The 21,007-nt window shown below is 44.0% G+C and overlaps 1 protein-coding gene and 1 long non-coding RNA gene across 28 annotated transcripts in view; both read left to right on the top strand.

Annotated features, from left to right (window-relative positions):
- The window catches only part of LDB2 (LIM domain binding 2), a 397,713-nt gene that overhangs the window by 257,966 nt on the left and 118,740 nt on the right, over positions 1 to 21,007 (top strand). The window lies entirely within an intron of this gene.
- Positions 6,395 to 13,976, top strand: LOC146400316 (uncharacterized). The gene is made up of 2 exons (XR_014812182.1): positions 6,395 to 10,150; positions 11,064 to 13,976. It is a non-coding gene; the product is annotated as an uncharacterized LOC146400316 (long non-coding RNA).

Genomic DNA, 21,007 nt, shown 5'->3' with positions numbered 1-21,007 from the left:
GAGGTGGAGCAGAGCAGTTCTTCCTGGGTGTTGGAAAGGATAGTGTGCAGATTGTCTTTAAAATCAGAAATCTAGGAGTTCCCTCATGGCGCAGTGGTGAACAAGTCCAACTAGGAACCATGAGGTTGCAGGTTCAATCCCTGGCCTTGCTCAGTGGGTTAAGGATCCGGCGTTGCCGTGAGCTGTCGTGTAGGTCACAGATGTGACTCGGATCTGGTGTTGCTGTGGCTGTGGTATAGGCTGGCGGCTACAGCTCCGATCTGACCCCTGGCCTGGAACCTCCATACGCTGCGGGTACGGCCCTAGAAAAGGCAAAAAGACAAAATTAAAAAAAAAAAATCAGAAATCTATTCACAGGTCCTCGAAGGACTTAAATTTGTACCCCGGGGAGCCCTGCTCTCATGTGGAAGTATCCCCCATAATTCTGGGTAGGACAATGGCTGTCCTCCTGGTGCTCCTGGGAAAAAAGTGAGCCTGTGAATGGATTGGATTGGGCCAAAGCCCAAATAATGTATGCAGTCAGTTTCCTAACCCAGCCCCGTACCTGTCTCTGGTCATTCCTGATCTCCCTGTGTCCTTCTCTGAGAGTTTCTGGTTATTCAAGGGACTGTGGGATTAGGAATCCAGAATCATCTCTGTCATCTATCTTCATATTTGTTTCTCGCGTTCTGTCTGGCACATATAAGAAGGGAATGGAGAGTAGAGATTAATGCAGTAAAGGAATGAGGTGTTGGTGGCTTGCTCATGTTTACAACCCCTGGCAGGACACCTGGCATGCAGCAGGTGCATGGTAAATGAATAAATGAATGAAAAAAAGAAAGAACAGATAAAAAAGGGAACTATGTTCCTTTCATATGGACATTTGTAATTCCCCTGGGTGATGATGGTGATGATGGCAGTGGTGGTGACATCTGATAATGCCTGATGGGCATGACCTCGCTTAATTTTCTCCGTATCCTGTGAGACCCGATAGGCAGGTACCATTGTTATCCTCAGCTCCATTTGTAAGTACAGAAGTTGAGTTTCAGTTAGCTTAAAGGACTCACCTAAGACCACTCAGTGGCCTGTGCAAAATGTGGGGCTTATGCTTAGCCTTCCTGACTTCATGGCCTTCTGTCCAACAGTGGGAGTCATTGCCAATCTCAGACAGTGAAGTAAGATTTCTACACCAGAGAAACTGGAGAAATACGTGCCTTCTTTTCCCTTTGAGATGAAAGATGCTTCCATAATCTCTTTATCTTCAGGAAGCTCTCTGTCACACTTTCTCTGTTTTGTCGTTTGCATCTACCAACTAGATGCCAGTAGCAGCTCCCCCAAATCAGGACAACCAAATATGTCTTCAGACATCACTAACTGTCCCCTGGAGAGGAAAATCATTGCTTGCTGAGATCCACTGGTCTAACGATTTGGTCCAATCAGTAAATTTCCAATTAGTTGAGTTCTGGTTATATCCTTTCTTTTGTTTTTACTTTTTTCTTAAATGAGAATTCTGAGCTCCATAGTGACTCAGAGTCTGATCAGGATTACAAAGCAAGAGGTTAGGAGTCAGAAGACAGAGCCAGTCCAATGTAATCACCGGAGTCACATGCTTCAAAATCACAATAAAATGATTCTATATTCTTTTCTTTTCCTTTTTTATTGTTTTACTGAACTGTAAACGTCTGTCCACTTTCTCGCATGTTGATTGCAGCGTAGGTTGCTATATGCATGTGTGTGTACCTTATACACAATACATACATGATTTGCTCATCATGCTCTCCCTCCTGCCTGCTTAAAATTAGAATTAGCCAAATAAGTGAATTAATAACAAATTAAAGTTAGAAAACTTTGGTCTTTGAGGCGCGAGTAACATTTATTTTCTACCCAACAGATGAACATTGAAATTCAGGAAAAGTATGGAATTAAAGCCTAATAAAATGTTACATAAACTCTTAAGCCATGTTGACTTAAGTGGTGAGATCATGCCAAGAAAGTTAATGGAGCTGGCTCCGGGGACGCCCAGCCAGTGATTTATCCAGCTCTGCGCATTTCTAAGCAGAAACACATGTCTGCAAAATGAACTTTGCAAGCCGGAGAGAGAAAAGATCAAACTGCCAAGTGTATCTCAGACCTTTTCCATACCTACAGCTTTTGTATCCAAAGGCAGTTTGGGTCTTTATAAGCTTGAAAAAAAAAAATCCAGCAGAACCTTGACACACATAAGAATTTGTCTTTCTTTAGAGGGAATTTCCCAGGTGGTGCTCATGTTTAAGCTGTGACCCCATCCTCAAATTCAGGGGCTTTGGGTGGGCTTTTTGAGAAAGAGAATTTTTTTTTTTCTCTGTCTCTGTTGAAGAATTAGCCTGGTACCTGTAATTACAAGGCGCGCCAATGTATTGGAAAGATCAATGGCTTTGATTTTCGGCCCTGCCACACCAACTCATTGGTGGGGTGACCTTGAGTGGATTACTTAACCCTTCTGTGCCCTCGTGTTCTCTTCTGTAATGGAGCTAATGATACACCCGCCTCAGGGAGGCCAGGAGACAGAGAGAGGTGTCGGATAGAAAGGTCCGAGTGCCATGCTGGAACACGGATAGATGCTTAGCGAGTGTTTGTACCTGTGCCCTGCTCTTTATACCAAGATCACAATCTGACCACCCTTTGAGCCAAAAGTGGCCTCCTGTGTGTCCGTTTGCAAAGTACTTATAAACATTCTGAATTAATTGCAAGTGCTTAAACTTTGGAGATTTCAAGGAAATATCTAAATTGCAGGCTTTGGAAGCAACCGAAAAAGCAGAAGGTCTGCCAATGCTGGGCCCCTGCAGGCGGGGTGCATGGTCCCCAGCCTCCTGATCTCCATCACGCTCTGCTGTCTGATACCTGGCCGGCTTCGCGCACTATGTCACGTGACTGATGCCTAAGACTTGAGGGTTTAGCCACAATGCATATAAACAATTACAGAGACTCCGGGTGCACAGGAGGCCTCAAGGAAGCAGAGACCTACCACCATAAACCCTGCCTTCCAGGGATTCACAGTCTTATTAAGGGCTTATTGTAAGTGATGATTTCAATTTAGCAGGAATTTATTGAATTCCTACTGCAGATCTGGCACCGAGGATACAAAACTTAATAAGATATGGCCCCTGCCCAAGAGGAACCTGATCTACTGACCTCTTCCATCCCATTGATTGGATTGGAGTTTCTGTTTTCTGTTTCCAACCCAGGCTGAGATTCATAACATCATTACCTTTTCAGATTCTGCTGACGAGCCCTAGTTTTGGTTTTTGGTTTTTGGTTTTGCAATATACGGACAACATAAAACCATCGCAGTGTCTTAGCTGTAGATGAGTTTAGTCTTCCTAAAATGTGGGAAGACGGAAAACACAAACAGCAGCCCTCTTCCCTTTTATTTCCTATAGAGAGAAGGTTTTTTAAAAACATCTGGCTGCTCAACTCCTAACTAGTGCCTGGCACGTTGCAGGCACCAAGTAATGTTTGTTCGTTGAAATAAATGGACGAGTGCCTGCAACGCTGAATAAATGGATGACATTTCAACATCTAACCCAGTTCACTCCTCCTCCCACACCCACTTATTTATTTAATCGGCAATACATACAGGGCTGGGAAAGAGTGCTTCCGATAAAGGGGACAGAGGGTTCAAAGGCCTTGAGATGAGAACAAGCTGGATGCCTTCCAAGAAGCAGAAGGAAGGCTGGGATGGTTGGAGGAGGTCGATGGTTGGAGGAGGTCGGGAGAAAAGCAGCTAGAAATGACCTTGGCTACTTAAGCAGGGCCTGTAGTCTCTTTTGCAGGTCCTGTGGGTTTTCTAAGTGTAGTGGGAATGAGAAATCTGATCCCCCCCCCCTTTTTTTTTTTTTTTTTTTGCTTTTTAGGGCTGAACCCATGGCATATGGAGGTTCTCAGGCTAGGAGTCCAATTGGAGCTGCAGTTGCCAGCCTACACCATAGCTACAGCCACAGCAACACAGGATCCAAGCTGCATCTGTGACCTACACCACAGCTCACGGCAACCCCGGATCCTTAACCCACTGAGCAAGGCCAGGGATTGAACCTGCGTCCTCATGGGTGCTAGTCAGATTCGTTAACCGCTGAGCCATGATGGGAACTCCCCCTGATTTCCCTTTTTAAAAGCTCTCATTGGTCACTGTGTCAAGCTTGGGTTGCAAGGAGGAAAGAGGGAAACCAGGAGACCAGGTAGGTGGTGACCTACTTAGAGCAATGAGAGGTGATAAGTGAACTCCATAGGGTAACCATGGTGATAGGAGCAGATTTAGGATAGATTTTGAAGATGGAATATCTGTTAGCACAATGATACTGTTAAACTGGTATGTTAGGCCAATTATGTACGTGATGTTAAATTTCCTGGGAAGCATCTTTTCTTTTTTCCTTTTTTTTTTTTGCTTTTTAGGGCCGCACTCACACCATATGGAGGTTCCCAGGCTAGGGGTATCATTGGAGCTGCAGCTTCCAGCCTACACCACAGCCACAGGAACTCAGGATCCAAGCCACGTCTGTGACCTACACTGCAGCTCACGGCAACGCCGGATCCTTACCCTCTGATCGAGGCCAGGGATTGAACCAACGACCTCATCGTTCCTAGTCGGATTCGTTTCCACTGCGTCACAACGGAACTCCCAGGAACCACCTTTTCTAGTAGCAACATTTGGCTTTGAGTGTTGGGGCCAAAACCTCTCCAAATCTAATGGTATTTGCTGAAAACGCGGTATCATCCACTTTTTTACTTTAATTTTTCCTTTACACAACAAACACCTTTGCTCCGCTCTGCTGCAGTAAACTATGGTTGACATGCCTTTTGAAAGTGGGCCATGCCTTCTCTCTCTTTTTCCCTTAACTTTTCTGGTTGTAGAACTGGCTTGTGATTTGCCCCCAGGTTTTGCATCCGTCTTATCCGTTTACGTTTTAAAATCTGTCTACACTTACTTGTTTTAAGTAGCCACAAATCTAATAATTTATAATTAGCGCAATTATTTTAATTTAATGGCCCATTATGCTTCCCTGTTTACTTGTGCTGTCTGCATAAAATATTTAAATCAACATATGAGAACGCTCTGGGTGCAAATGAAAACTCATTCAAGCTGAATCAGTCTGTTGACAGGAACGAACACCCAATGCCCAACGTGTTTGTGTGCAATAGTAGACACAATGCCCACACCCAACACTCTCACTACAAAAGGACAAGATTCTTTTCTATGATGCAGCAGTTACATGGAAATGCGATCCTACCAACATCACAACCGTATTTGATGGAAAAGTATTTTCCACTGCTTAAGTTTTTTTTTTTTAGATTTAACTTTACATCAATTAAAATGGAAAAAAAAATTAAATGCAGCTCCCCAGTCTCACCAGCCACATTGCAAGTCCTCGGTGGCCCTGTGTGGCTGGTGGCGGTCACCTGTATAGTACAGCTCCAGGGGAATTCTAAGCTGAGTGACACTGGCCTTACCTCCGCTGGCCTGCTCCCCTCTGAGCAAAGAAGGAGTTGGGGGACAGGAGCTCTAAATGCCGTATTTCCTGCTTTTCTACCCTGCACTGTTCAAAACTGAAATATCTGGGCTTGGCTTAGGGCATCCAGTTAACCAGCAAGTCAAGGCCCTATGATGCCAAGCCCTTAAGAACCAGATCACATTTTTAAATGATATGTTACTCACAGAACAATGAACGTTTCCTTCAAGAGAAGGAAATGATCCATTGGACAGAGAAAAATGGACTCCTGCACACAAACATGATTTTTTTTTCAACCTGTTACATTTAAAATATACATGTCCCTAAACCCAGCAGCCTTGGGTATGTCAGGACTGGCTACCAGCCAGGATGGCTGATTGCCACATCACAGCTTGGAGGAGTCGATGCTGCAAGTTGGCTGAATATGTGCATTTTTGTTAAATGCCAAATATGGGGCTGTTGGAAAGCTGTCATGCTCCATCAAACAAATAATGCCACTAAATGCCTTCGGGATGCAGTAGACTGTAACATTTCTGAAGTCTGTTGAGCAAATTATACTCATTTTAAAATTTGTGTAACTGGGGATTGACACTTATTCATGTGTTTGTGTGATAGGAGGAGTCATTGCTGGCTGTCTCTCATCACACACACACACACACACACACACAGACTCACACTCATCTACATCCATGAGCACTTTTGTTCTCCAGAAGCACCAGCCTGATAAACTTTGATCCCACCGTAGCCCTCCTAATGGGTCTCTAGACCTGCCGTCAATGTGCTTCGTCTTTGGGAAGGTCTTTGAAGCAAGAGCAAACCCCTTAATGTCTGTGAGACTCTGGGTTTCAAGAAGGATCAACTTTGACTTCCTGCGGCTGGTACAGGACCTCCTTTGCCCCCTGTCCCCCATGGCTAGTGTCACAAATATTAATGCCATGCTTCCGCGTGCTGCGCTCAGAATGGCCCCTTTTAATTAAAATATGGATCTATTTTTTCAAATGCATGTTCATATTTCTGCATGGGGAGAAGTGCTTCTCCTGCCGAGTGCAATTTCAGATTGGGCAAAATAGGTGCAGATTTCATGCGAATCTCTTTGAAGTTTCAGAACGTCCTTAAACCCTAGGATGAATTTTTTTTTTTTTTTTTTTTTTTTGCTGCTTTTATATTCTCAATGGTTTCCTGGACATTAGGGAACAGCTTTCATGTATTCACTTCTTTGGGATTCTGAAACATTATTGGATAAATATTAAAGAGAACCAAATTGAATCAAAGTTAAAGTGAACCAAATAGGCCCCAAATAAAATTTAAAAAGCAACACTTAAAATATATTGTTATTAACCAAGACTTTGGGGGAAGTTCTAGACTAAATGTGATTCTCATACCAATGAAACAAGGGTTTCTTACGGGAGAAAAAAAAATACCCTCTGCTTTTACATATCCATGTGTCCACATGGAAATAAAGCTTAGCATTTATCTCTTTAGGTAGCAAAAAAGAGGTACCAGGAAAAGAACTTTCTCTGGGCTAAGTTTCTCTCTAACTTTCTGAGTGGATCACAGCTTCCTTTGGGGCCCGTAATATATTTTTGGGCTTCATTTTTGGCATTTATGTCATACTTTATTGGCATATAGATGGTATATGGGTATACATATAGAGAGAGAGAATACACCTGCCCCTCCTACTAGATTATTAAAGTCCATGAGGACCAGCGGGATGTTGGGTGTTAATATCTCACAGTGCCTCTCCATCGCCTTTCTAGACTCTTCACCATTTTGCCCCTGGACTTACTCCAAATGTCTTGTAATTTGGATGGGGTGGGGCCACTGACAATGACCTCTTCTGCAGATACGCGGATAAAACGGGGATTTAGAGGAAAGGGGTCATGCGGCCGATGGACTCGGTCTTCTTCTTTTCACTAAGGTAGAGTCTCAGGAGAGATTCCTGGGTTCCTGTTCCTTGTTTTGTCCATGATATGCCTGTATCGCTCAATGTCCTCACACTCACATGCTTCTCTGCATTAAATTTCCATGCAAGTTCTTTTCTCTAATATTCGGACCTTGGAAAGATCACTTGATTATTGACTTTTAGTCTTGCTGGCAAGAATTCATCTAGAATTCATCAACGAAGGTAGAATGTCATCACCCCAAACAGAGGCGTGCATGGGGCTTGTCTGGGGCTTTGTAGAATTTATACTGTCAAGTTCAGGAAAGAGCTCTGAATTTCATCTCTTCTTAACAACTCTGTTACCCCAATAAAATAAACCTTAGAAGCCAGATGATTGTATCTGGGCTTATTGATAAGAGTGACCAGCTCTGAGAAGGAGTCTTTGCCGTATATTTTACAGACCCCTAAATCGTGGTGGGCCACCTGTGTTGTGGCGCTCTCTTGATCCCACCTTTTTTTTTTTCATTGTTTTAAATTTCATTGAAGTATACTTCATTTACAGGGTTGTAATAATTGCTGCTGTACAACAAAGTGGTTCCTTTATACATAACATACACACACTCTCTTTCAGATAATTTTCCCACATAGATGATCACAGAATATTGGGTAGAGTTCTCTGTGCTCTACAGCAGGTCCCCATTAGCTAATCATTCCAATACCTCAGTGTGCCTATGCCAATCCCAAACCCCCCAGTCCATCCCTCCCCACACCAGCCTGTCCCCTTTGGTAACCAGAAGTTTTTCAAAGTCTGTGAGTCTGTTCTGTTCTGGAAAATAAATTCATTTGTATCCTTTTTAAATGTTCTTATTTTAGTTTTTGCTTTTTTTAGGGCTGCACCTGCAGCATATGGAAGTTCCCGGGCTAGGGGTCGAATCAGTGCTGCATCTTCCAGCCTACGCCACAGCCACAGCAACACCGGATCCAAGCTGCGTCTGCAACCTACACCACAGCTTGGCCAGATCCTTAACCCACTGAGCGAGCTAGGGATTGAACCCGTGTGCTCATGGGTGCTAGTCAGGTTATAACCCGCTGAGCCACAGCAGGAACTCTCTGCATCCTTATTTAAAATTCCACATGAGTGCTATCACAAGACGTTTATCTTTCCCTGTCCAACTTGTACCGCCGCCCCCCCCCCCGTAACTCAGCCACTGACATGAGCCCAAGAGCCCAGAGCTCCAACGGCACCATGACCCTGACTTGACTTTGTTGTGTCGTATGTTTGTTTTCTTGCCTAACCTGCACTCTGTTTGCAAAGTCTACACAATCTATTTTCTCTAAAGATCGTCCTTTTTCATTGATCCACTGTTCAGCTGATGTAGCCTCCTGTTTTCTGGATTTTCAGAACTTTGAGGAGCGTAGAGTCCGGTCTTTGGGAGGGGGCGGTATTTCAAAGACTTTACCTGGATCCCCCTTCCTTTGGCACGTTAGCACTTTACTTTGGCCACTTCACATCCTCAGGGCTTTTAGCCACAGGATGCAGTGCGCAGGTTTGTTTTTATTTTTTTCATCCACAAACCAGTTGTGGGCACAGCATCACTGCCCCTAAGACTCCTCGGATGGGCTTGTGCGTGTTTGGGGGTGGAGAGAGGCGACACTCAGCAATGATCAACAGAAACCTAATAACGAAAAAGGAAACGTGAGTCAGGCAAGGAGATACAGCACCTGCTGGAGTGAGGCTTCACGAGCACCCGCAATGCAGGCGGCTTCTGATCCGCTGCAGGGCCCGGTAACCACCAGCTCAAGCTGTGTTTCACAGCCACGCACAACCGTTAACTTCAAGCACATTTTCACACGGTTTGGCTCAAGCTCCTGGCAGCGTTCCTAAACACTCTGAGGAAATAATTCCACAAAGTGGCATAAATTAATGTGACTAATTAACATGATGTTAATTATTTGTAAATTGTATGTTTGGATACACATTACTTGAGAGGCATATGTTACATTCAATGTTTACTGAAACAAGTGACTGCTAATAGCGCCTCCTGAGTGCTCCCTTCACAACAGTCAGCAAATGGAGGCTCCTCTAAAAATAAAAAGCGTGTCCTCGGGGGAGCTGTGTGAACGCCTGAATATAATCAAGTGCCACCGAAGTAGCCCGGTCTCTTGAAAAGGGGGAGTTCCGGAGGCTTCCCGCTCCACACCTGGTGTATTTGGGATATGGCTTCATTAAAGCTCTTTCTTCTTTCCCCGAGCTTTGAGGATGCTCCTGAAGTGGTACCCAGGTCTGGCTTCAGCATCTCCCTCCAGATACATGTCTGTCGGATCAGCCCCACTCTCAGTCCCTTAGGACACAGTTGGGATGGGGGGAAAATCTACGAGCCTGGCCGCTTACACTCAGAGTTGTTCACCGTTTCTTACCCCGAAACAAAGCAGTATCTTTGGGCTCAAACTGGATGTCCTTGTTTTTGGTCCTGGCATAAACCAGTCTGTTTAAGAGGCTTTTAAGTTCTAAAGAGGGTATTTTGTTTCTTCAAGGTTCATTAGTTTCAGACGCTCTGGGTGTGTATGGCTAACATGCAAAATAAATTATTCTTTTTAGTTGGAAAACAAGAAAGTACAGCCGCGTAGCATTCTCTGGATTCAATGGCTAATGAAGTTTCTAAGGGGAAAAACGTATCCAAATGACATCTTCTTGACCACAGTGTGTCATCTCTTAGAGAATAAAACCAGTGGGTTAAGGATCCAGCATTTCTACAAGCTGTGGTGTAGTTTGCAGATGAGGCTGGGATCTAGTGTTGCTGTGGCTGTGGTGTAGGCTGGCAGCTGTAGCTCCGATTTGACCCCTGGCCTGGGAACATCCATATGTTGCCGGTGTGGCCATACAAAGAAAATAAGTACCCTTGATTAGCTCCACATTGGAATTGGCACCTGTCTTAGGAGCAGTCACATCTAAGGCTAATCTTACTGTACCCATCATGATCACTCTAAGGCATGTGCCTGGCACGGAGTGGGCGCTAAAGTCATGGGAGTGAATGAATGAATGGCTGAGGCCTGGCGGGGAAATTGAAAAGAAAGTGTGTATCCTTCTCCGGCCTGGATGACACAGTCCTTCTCAAAACTCTGTAACAACACCGAATCCTCCCAAAGTCTCCAGATAAAATGTGACTTGATTTCCATTGAGTTGACAAAATGAGTTTATGATACCTGGAAGATACAGGGATATAGGACGAAAATGGGAGGAAAACTGGCAAAAACCAAATTGCCTATGAATGTGATAACCCATAAATGCTTCTTTCCTAGAAGACTCTAGAATTTCCAGAAGGGCTTTTCCACTTTGGTTTGGGAAGTAGAGCTTTGAATTGAGAGGGCAGTGTTGTGTCTTCGAGGAGGAAGGAGAGTGAACGTTTACAGGACGATATTGTAGGCACATACGAATTAAGATGTCAGGAGGAGCCACGTTTGAGGGCGGCTCTGATAACCTGAAGGTCTTTCAGTTGTCCGCTGACAAAGAGATGTCCCAACTCAATGCTACAAGTAAGATATCCACTGTTGCCTACCTTGCAGGTTTGATGTTTTAACACCTAGACATACATTTGTTTACAGTCACTGAATGTGATAGAGTCCTAGATCATATTTTTTTTTTTGTCTTTTTGCCTTTTCCAGGGCCACTCCCACGGCATATGGAGGCTCCCAGGCTAGGGGTTGAATCGGAGCTGTAGCTGCCAGCCTACGCCAGAGCCACAGCAACGTGGGATCCGAGCTGCGACTTCGACCTACACCACAGCTCACGGCAACACCAGATCCTTTAACCCACTGAGCGAGGCCAGGGATCAAACCCACAACCTCACAGTTCCTAGTTGCATTCGTTAACCACTGCGCCACAGTGGGAATTCCTAGAACATACTGTTTTTAAATTGCATGAGTGACTATAGGAAAGAATTGGAAACATTTTCACCTTCCAAACATAATGAGAGAGTCCCGAATTTAGAGTCTTTGTAACCCCGGCACATAGAGTGAACCCCAGCATGGGGTAGCCCTCAAGGAAGGTTTACAGGTGAATGAAAGAATTCCACCAAGCAGACTGACAAGACGTGGAGAAGATGTGTGACAATGACAGCGAATGTACTTTCGAGACTCGACTAGATGCAGGCCCAGTTCCTAGTGCTGGGCGTGTATGAGCTCTTTGAGCCCTCAGGTAGCTCCTATAGCATTATCTCTGTTTTACAGATGGGGAAACCTGGCACAGAGAGGTCAACAGACTTGCTCAGGGTCACACAGCTTATACATGGTAGTACCAGGATTGGAAACGAGGCACGTTGGTTCCAGAGATTGTGCTGCTAACCATTCCTTCGCTTGATTACACAGAAGAAAGGCTTTCTCGAGGGCAGTGTGTTTCCTCCTCTGATAACAAGCAGTCTCAGAAAGAACCAGGACGTGGGCCACCCTGGGGGCAGAACTGGGGACAAAGGGACACACCTCTCCCCCACCAGGCACCTACAGCCTAGTGGGAAAAGATAAATATTCTTTGCAACAGATTATTTTCTCTGTTAGGGCCACCAGCTTTATAAACTCCTTAAAATACTATTCAAACTACCCCTCACCTCCAAGGTACTTTGATAGCATGGCATTCATTATTAGTTTAATTGTCAGTGTTTTATGTCTGTCTCTAAGTTCTGGTAATAATGAGACAAAGAAAAGGTTAATACTGAGTCAACGTTTTCTATACGCTAAGTGCTGTTCTAAGCCCTTTGCTTAGACTTGTACAGGAGATGCCATTATTGGCATCCCATTTTACAGATGAGGAAACTGAGGCACAGAGGTCAAGAGTTAGTGAGTGGTAGAGCTGGGATCCAAGCAGCCTGGGTCTACAGTGGCTCCCAGGATTGCTGGGTAGGTCTTATCACACACTTCATGAAGGAAGGAAGATGGAGGTACCCTTTAGACTTGCTCACCTTACCAAATGTAGAAGGTGTGTTATGATTTTCCTGCTGTTTGTTCATTTGTTTGTGTCACCCAGTGGCCAGGGAATCACATTGGAGCCACAGCTGTGACCTATACCACAGCTGTGGCAATGCCAGATCCTTAACCCACTGTGCGGGGCCAGGGGTTGAACCTGCATCCCAGTGGTCCAGAGATGCTTGTGATGCCGCTGTGCCACAGCAGGAGCTCTGGTTTTCTTGCTCGTTGTGTAAGAGAAATCAAACGCTTTCTTCTCCTCTTCTTCTTTTTTTAACCTATGCCATCCCATCTGCGTGCTCAGAAATCTATGAAAAGTGAAAAGTTTATACCACATTCGAGTGATTAGTCTTTGGTCATATATTTTACAGGGAGCATTTTAGGCGAACTTGGACTTCATCGTGAGAACTGAAAGCATTTCATTCTCAGTATAAACCCAGCTAGATCTGTAGTTCTCACCTCAGCTCACCCCGAAGGCCAAATATTAGAGTCATCTCTTGACAGCCGAGGATTCTGGGTAACATTCCCACTAGGGTTATGCCAAAGGAAGATATAAAGAAATAAAGTTTGAAGCTGAGATTTGGCTTCTTGCTGCTGCCTAGTTAACATTAGATTAATATTTTCCTTTTTTACATAAAAAAGTAGTTTTCTAAGGGATCATAAATTTTTAAACCAGAGACTGTCTGTGAGTTCTACTTTTTTTTTATAAATTCAAATTATTGGCTTCAGCTACCATTTTTAAACTCTGTCCTGCTTTGTACTTACTGAGAACATTCAAACTTCAGAGCCCTTCATCTGTGAATTAATCATGTGCGGAGTATATGCCGTTGGAATTTAGCTATAAATATAAATGAAACGGCTCCAGCCATGGCTGGGTTCAAAAAAAACTGAAGCAATTTGGGGTTTTAAGTTAGAAAAAAAAATAGAGAAATTGTAAGGATGGAGAAAAGGAGGAAAATAAGGAGTGATTAAATATAATAGTCCTTTTGCATTCAAATATTGGGCTTGTGCAGTATATGCGGTGTGTACCTGCGATGCTGCAAATCGGTTTGTAAGTTCTCCTGTCAAAGTCAAAGGGATTGAGTAGAGTGTCCCCGACAACAGAGTATCTTTCTTACTTCACCTGCAGACACATGAAAGGAAGGTGCAGACATTAATCACCATGAAGCATGACCATGTGAAGTGTTATATATAGTTTTTCCCTGGCACCAGTTGGCAAGAAGGTTGGCCAAGTGGGGGAACTGAGACGGCTGAGACAGGGAGGGACCAGGAGGAATGAAGAGTGCCTGCTCACCCGAGGGTACACACCTTAGATGCTGTTTGCCTCCCAGAAAATTCTGGAGCATAAAATAGCTAGGAAACACTTCCATCCATTATGGAGTTTCTCATCAGATTGAGCTGGAAGGGCTTCACCGTTGGACTTCCCATCATGGCTCAGTGGTAATGAATTGGACTATTATCCATGAGGATGTGGGTTCAATCCCTGGCCTGGCTCAGTGGGTTAAAGGATCTGGTGGTGCCGTGCTGTGGTGTAGGTCTCTGATGTGGCTTGGATCCCGAGTTGCTGTGGCCGTGGAGTAGGCTGGTGGCTACAGCTCTGATTCAATTGACCCCTAGCCTGGGAACTTCCATATACTGTGGGTGCAGCCCTTAAAAGACAAAAAAGAAAAAAGAAAGGTCTTCACTGCGGATGAGGGAGGGAAAGGAGCCAGAATTTAAGTGACGCACTCTCTGAGCTGCAGTCTTGATGACTGAGGGTTACACTTGCTAGCTCTGATACCTAACCAGCAAGGTACCAAACTCCCTCGAGGCTCAGCTTCAGGTATAAAACAAGAGCATCCATCTTTTAAGGTGTCTGTGTCTCCACCGTTGAGATCAGCTGCTTTGATCACAGACCTGTATGGAATTAAATGCTCTGTGGAGGGCTACGGATACCAGAAGCAAGGATTTATCTCTAAGGAAGGCAGACTGGTGAGCAATAATTAGAGTGCAGTGTGAGAAACAGACGGTAGAAATAGGTTTAGAGTATAGGGTTAGCGCAGGAGAAAGCCGAGTCAGCCGGTAACGTGTCCTCACTGGCTGCAAATACACTGAAAACTGGACACAACTCTCTGGGAGCGACGCAACTCTCAGAAAGGAGCACAGTATTGATTATTAAACAGGAATTCCTCGGGTGGGTGCCAGAAAGAGAGTGTGGCACGAGCAAGGACGTGAGGGCCTTGGGAATGGGATAACTGGGGGTTGCAGGGCTAAAGCCCAGAGAGTCTGATCAAAGGAAACTGACTGCCTTTCCGGGTGCTTGAGCCCCATCCCGAGGACCCGGAGCAGGAGAGGCTGAGAGTCAGGTTTGATGCAGGCACCCGGGCCCTCCCAGCATGGAGCCTGGGACCCACTGCTTCACAACAGTGATCGCTTTCCGCAGAGAAGGAGGCTGTTCCCGTCTTACTGTGCACACTGTTCAGGAGTGGTGTTCCCCGTTTCTTTCCCTTTTTCTCATACCGCAGCTGTATGGAGCCACAATTCACATAGCATACAATTCACCTGTTTCAAGTACCCAATTCAGTGTTTATTACTATACTCATTGAGCTGCGTAACCATCAGTCCATTTTAGGACATTTTCACCCCTCAAAAACCCTATACGCACCAGCAGTCAGGTTGCCAAGCCCTGACTTCCTTCCTTCTCCGAGCCCCTGGCAACCACTAACCTACATCCTGTCTCTGTAGATTTTGGACATTTCATACATGCAGGCATGCGACACGTCGTCTTGTGTGACTGCCTTGCTTCACTTTGCATGTATTCAAGGTTCACCCCTGTTACAGTAGGTATCAATCATTCATTCCTTTTTATGACCAAATATTGTTCCACTGGATGGATAAGCCACCCACATTCTATTTACACATTTCTCAATGGATGAATATTAGAGTTGTTTTCATTTGGGGGCTGTTATGAATAACCCTACTCCAGATACTCATGTGCAGTTCAGGTGTGGACATAGGCTTTCATCTCTCTTGTGTAGGCACCTAGTTGTGGTATTGCTGAATCATTATGTTAACTCTGTTTAAGCTTTTGAGGAACTGTCAGATTCGTTTCCAAAGTGGCTGTACCTCTCCCCACCCCTTTTTTTTCTTCATGCCTGATGTATTGTCTGTTTGTAAGTGTGTGGATTGGGGAAGAGAACCAGACCAAGGAGGTGCAGCTCAGTGCAGTCTGTTTCCATCTGATGGTCCAAGGAAGAGGTCGCTATTATTGTGATAAAGCTGCAGAAAAAGCCCAAATCTCAGTGGCTTACAATAACAAATATTTATTTCTTACTCTCAGGTCTAGAGTTCACCTGTAACTCCCCAGGCTCTGCTAGGGGAGGTGGGGTTTGACTCTAGTCTGTAGGTCAGGTTCATTCAGGGGCCAGTGGCTACCCAGGCCATATTCTTCCTGTTGCAGATGACAGATATACACGAGGCCACATCCAACCACTGCCGTTCTTTTGGCCAAAGCAAGTCAAACAGCTAAGCCCAAAAGTCAGTGGTGTGGGGAAGTTTGCTCTACCAATTTTTCTGGAAAGTTCTGCAGTGTCACATGGCCAAGTCTGCGTTTATATAATCTTATTATAAGAACAGGGTAAAGAGTTGGGAAACAATGAGCTAATATTCCACAGCCAATGTGGAATTTAAGTACTCTAAATCAAAATGGTAAGCAGGGAAACAGACAGAAAGAAAGGGTAGAGAGATTTCCAAATTATAGCATTTTTTTTTTTTTTTAAATGAAGAGGTGAGAAAGTCCTAGTAATTTGGAAGCCTGTTCTTTGGAGATGCATTTTAACAAAAAGGTGAAGGGATTTATTTTGTAATTAACCTATTGATTTTACATATTCCATTTCACTGCTCACGGAGTCCTTGGATGCTTGGTTATTTCACAGAATAACAAAATTCGGGGCTGGAAAAAGCCTTCAGAGACATTTCATTCCATCTGTGGAATCACTAAGAAGTGTTGAAAGATGTAAGTCCAGGCTCCAGACTTGAGGGTGTCCCCTTCCTAAGGCAGTTGCTTCTCTTCAAGCCACCTTGGATGGTTCTCATGTTAATCACTTACATCCTACTTATGCTCAAGACAGCCCTTGAAGGAGAGGCTGCAATCATCCCATTGCCCAAACAAGGAACCTGAAACACCGGAAGATCCAAAGTCACAGCCATCAAGGGGCAGGTCTGAGATTTAAGCCTGGAGCTGTCTGACTCCAAAGCCTCCGTAATCAGCTACCACCCTTGGTGTTTCTGGATAGGAAATCTCTGCTTCCATTGATTATGAGTCTGCCTCTCTCAACCAGAGTCTGCTTCCTTTTAGTCATTCCTCCTAGTTTATCTTTTTAAGTAGGAAAAACACTCCCCTTTGTGGTCTTGCTTATATTTGAATCTACCCAACTGATCCTTTCTTTCTGTCTTTTTTTTTTTTTTTAATCACAGCTATGATAAGAAGAAATCTTGGCTACCGTGTGAATTAGCTTAGGTTCCAAATTGGTGGAGTCTCTTACTGGGGTTTAATCTACTGCCTAAACGATGCTGTACTTTATATATGAGCTTCATTTGTCTGTGCTTCTCCCTCTGGTCACAGCCTAAATTGAACACAGCTGATACATAGAGCAGAACATTGTTTTATTTCAACACTAGTAAGGATTTTTGGAGTTCCTGTTGTGGTGCAGTGGAAACGAATCCAGCTAGGAACCATGAGGTTGCAGGTTCGGTCCCTGGCCTCGCTCAGTGGGTTAAGGGTCTGACATTGGTGTAGCTGTGACTTGGATCCTGCATTGCTGTGGCTATGGTGTAGGCTGACAGCTGTAGCTCTGATTCTCCCCCAGCCTGAGAACCTCCATATGCCTCGGGGTGGACCTAAAAAGCAAAAAATTAAAAAAAGAATTTTTTTTTCTCAAGTGTTTGTACTTAGGCTTTCATAACTCATGGGCCACAGCAAGGAAGCAAATATATCGGCAGGTACTTAGAATGGTTGCAGAGTGATGATGGGACTGGAAGAAGGACAAAACAAAGGTGTCCTGAAGGTTAATTGGTCTGAATATCTGATATGGAAAGTGAATGGAAAAGATAATTTATCAAAAGAGGATGACGGGGATTTAAACAGTGGAACTATGAGACAGAGAAGCCTTATCGGAAAGTATAAGACAAGGAGTTCCCATTGTGACTTAGAGGGTTAAGGACCGGACTAGTATCCACGAAGATGTGGGTTCGATCCCTGGACTCACTCAGTGGGTTCAGAATCCTGCATTGCCACAAGCTGCGATGTAGATTGCAGATGAGGCTCAGATCCGGTATTGCTGTGGCTGTGGCATAGGCTGGCAGCTGCAGCTCGGATTCGACCCCTGGCCTGGAACTTCCATGTGCTGCAGGTGCAGTCGTAAAAAGAAAGAAAGTTAAAGACAAAAATCGGTTTGCAGAAATACCAAATGATGAGGTTTGTGGTGAAAAACGGGTACTTTGCTGGAGGCAGGCGCTGATGGCAGTAGACCCACCCTTCTTGAAGGAAACACCCAGAGCTTGGAATGAAACCCTGACGCCCAGGCTCCTCTCGTGTGTGTCTCCACACTAACCGACATTCAGTATTCGGAGAAATTCTGTCAAAATCAGAATTTGCCAAAATGGTGGTAATAAATCTCCCAAGAGCTCTCACTCTATCGTCTTGGGCATCAAAGAAACTCACTCAAACGGCGCTGCCATCGTCTCTGGCATTGCAAAGGGCTCATAGCCAGACCAGAGACAGCTGTGCTATGAGGGTGTTCATAAACTTCGCGTGAGCAATTGACAGGTTGACAAAACATTGACAGAAAACAATTACTCAAGAAGCAGCTTTTGGAAAGGTTATTGTGTTGTTTGGGAGATACCAAGGAAACAGAGGAAGAACAAGAGAAGCTACTATTTTTGCCAATGCACTAAAGTATTATTTCTCAGACTGCATCTTAAGACTACCTGGAAGGAAAAAGCCAGTAAATGAAATAATATATGATAATACAAGAAGTGAATTCCTTACATTTTATTTGTGAGATGCACTTAATTCCTGGGTAGCCTTCTTTTTTTTTTTTTTTAAATCACTAATCACTCTCCACCAAAGACCTTAATATAGAAGGTAAGATGTCTATATGCAAATATTTGAAATAGACAAAAATACTTTGACGTGCTTAAAATAGATAACACATTTTATCAGTTTGAAATAATTAACTATATTTTTAGGCATGAGCTGCATACTCTACTTATTTTGAGAATGATCTGCTTTCTTGGGTTGGAAAATGCAAAGGCATCCGGGTACTAGCACCCTTTAACAATAAATGTAATAGATGATGATGTTGATGATGATAATGATATGACGTTTAGCTCTTCTTTTGCGCCACTTAGCCATGCTAAATGTTTCACTTGTATTTTTTCAGTGACTCCTTGATAGTTCTCTATGGAAGGGAATTTTTAGTAAGCTTTTTTATCAATAAGGAGCCTGAACCTCGAAGCTGTTATCTTACTTTTCCAAGATCTCAGACTGCTAGTAATCAGCGGTATCAGGATTTGAACATAGGTATATCTGAATCCAAGCTCTAGGCGCTGCGGTTAGCACATATGGAGACTTCATGGGAATTAGGAAAAAGTGCCTCTCCCTCAAGATATTTTATCTCCATCTGTTAGACAATTGTTGTAATAAACTGATTGTGTAGACCAAGACAGCGTACTGCCATCTACCGGGGAAATTGTAATAAATCTACAAATCTATGATGTCTGCCATGACAAAGGTATCCCTCTCGAGGTGGCTCTGCCGGCTCTTGATCGATCTTCCAGTTCGAGCAGGAGAACATCCTTATTTTCCAGGAAAATTAAAGAAAAGAAAGTTTTCCTGCCCGCCCCCTTCCAGTTCTTCCCTGTTATTCAAACTTAAGCCTTAATGAAGCCCTGTGTTGATCTTGATATCCATTGTCTGTTTATCCAGCATGTATTCAGTGGCCACCTTAGTGTAAAGAGTAGTTCGAGAGAATGCAATCTAGGTGGGGTCATAATTAAACACCTATTGTAATCTGGAACAAAGACCCCCAGGTTTCCTTGCAAGAACCCCCTCCAAGTCGTTAGTCCTGGCCCCATGGGGGGCGTCACTGGTGTCTAGGAGGAAACGACTCTGAATCTGGGTTCACGGAGAAGTCTCCAGGAATTATCATTAGTTCAGTGATATTATTTTATTCCTTAATATGTTTCATTAGAAGGTCTTTATCTTTTTTATTATTATTTTGCAATTACTTAACTTTTCTAATTTGTTTTTTTTTTAATTTTTAAAATTTTTTAATTTTATTATTTTTTTATTATTTATTTCTTTGTCTTTTTAATTTTTAATTCATCTCCCTCTGGCATGTTTTTCTTCTTGCTTCCGAGCTTTTCGTTTACGGAATTCATGTTTGTATCAAGTTGTTCTAATTGCTGAAGCATTTATGGGACATTTTCTCTTTTTGATTTGTTTTGTCTTGGAAGTAGGTCTTTGTGCTGCCTTTTATCTTCTGTGTTCTCTTGTCTTTTCTCTTCTTTCTTGAACCATTCTCTTCCCGTAGTGCAGTCCCATGGTCACTATGTAGTTTGTGGTCATATTACTCTTGCTGGGAGGGTCAGACTTACCAGCGGGCCTCTTTGCACGCTCCTGTGCTGAGACAGCTGTGATTTTCCCTCTAAGCCACTCTTTTTTTTTGAGGCAATTTGATTTCTAAGGCTGAGACCAGCTTTGGTAAGTCATGCTGTGTTGCAGCTCTTCATCCCACTTTTTAAGAGTCTGTGTCTCTCTTTGGCCACCCGTTCTTAAATGTCCTTACACTGTGTCCCACCCCTTCACTCTTTGGTGACTCTTAGTCATTGTCTTTTGCTGCTCTTTCCTTGTTGTTAAAGGAATTTCGTACTTCAGCAGCTCCACCCCCCTCCCAGGCCCCACCTCTCGGCTGTTTTTTTCTATGCAACTGTGTGTCCTTTGTCCCTAAAGGACCTGCTTTCCCAGTGCAGTTACCCGTGACCCCAGGCTCACGCTGGAAACATCAACTTTTCTTCTTTTCTCTTTGAGCATGTTTTCTTGTGCTAGGCGTGTTTCCTGCTCCTTTCACTGATATTGAAACACACTCAGGCCTCTTTCTTCGAAAGCTCTTGGCTGTTCTAAGTACTTCTCTGATGCTCGCTCCCTGTTGTTCCACCTGCTGTCTCCTGAAATGAAGTCCGCTTCTCTGACAAAGCCCTTCCTTTGTATCTCTCTTGTAGTGCTGTCTGCCCTCGTCTCCACCTCCAGCCCCCTGAATCATGCCCAAATTCAAAATGCTCTCCTCTCAGCTTCCTTCTCCTCCTCCTTGTAATTTTCAACTTCCCGCTGTCATTTGGAACGCTGTCATTTCCGTCTCTCCTAAATGGGCAGTCCCAGGATAGGAAGGAACCTAAAGGCAGGTGTGTGTGTATGTACACTTATGCACGCGTGTGCACGCACACACAAATTTTAAGGCCATGGTTAGGCTGTGCTGTCTGTCAATGGCCTGATATTGAGACCGAGTTGGACTCTGCCCGGTAGGAGAACGAACAGTGGTGAGCTATTAATTTGCTTCACTGCACTGAGAATTCTCAGTCTCAAGTGGAAATTGACTCCACTTGTTAAATGAAAACAAAAGTGCCATCTAGAAATCATGGTTGAATTTAACTAACATGGCAGTGTTAA

Source organism: Sus scrofa, chromosome 8 (genome assembly GCF_054392235.1).
Source record: "Sus scrofa isolate SSC_HxYL_T2T_F1_AM1 chromosome 8, Sscrofa_HxYL_maternal_Yorkshire_Landrace_v2.0, whole genome shotgun sequence".
Taxonomy (NCBI): Eukaryota; Metazoa; Chordata; class Mammalia; order Artiodactyla; family Suidae; genus Sus; species Sus scrofa.
Note: the sequence above shows the minus strand (reverse complement) of the source record. Positions and strands in the feature narration are given on the sequence as shown.